Source organism: Nicotiana attenuata, unplaced genomic scaffold, assembly GCF_001879085.1.
Source record: "Nicotiana attenuata strain UT unplaced genomic scaffold, NIATTr2, whole genome shotgun sequence".
Lineage (NCBI taxonomy): Eukaryota > Viridiplantae > Streptophyta > Magnoliopsida > Solanales > Solanaceae > Nicotiana > Nicotiana attenuata.
This window is the reverse complement of record NW_017672605.1, coordinates 75,924-76,553: the sequence shown is the minus strand read 5'-3', so window position 1 is coordinate 76,553 and position 630 is coordinate 75,924.

Genomic DNA, 630 nt, shown 5'->3' with positions numbered 1-630 from the left:
TTTTTTTTTTTCGTAGTTTTCTGGCTACCAAAAGGAAGATTTTGATTTCTAAATTGTCAGATCCTGGATTTGGCAATTTTTTCTGTGTCTTCATCAGGGGATTTGATGATTCCTCCTGCCCATGCTAGTAGGCTGAGTATTTTTTTAATGTGAAAATTATTGTTGTTTGTACTGTCCATTATATTCAAAATTTCTCAATAATTACATTATATATTCGGAATAAAAATATATAAATGCCACTACATTGTACTAAATATTTACTCCTGTCTCAAATTATGTAATGTTGTTTGATTGACATGAAGTTTGAAAAACCAAGAAAGATTTTTGAAATATATAAAGTCTAAAATAAGTTATAAACATTAATATAGTTATAAATCATCTCATTGAATGTAATTTTGAAAAACATAAAAAAGATTATATAACAAATTTTCCAAAATATTCCGTCTTGTTAAAAAGACGCATCTAAATGATCAACAGAACAAGAAGAGGACAAAAAGAAAGACCATCAAAAGTAACGACCACCAAGATAGGCATAGTAATTCGATCTTTTGATCACCCATTTTTTAAAAATCATTTTTGGAGGCTTCCGCCTTACACACGGAAGATTGGATTGCCTGGATCACGAGTCTT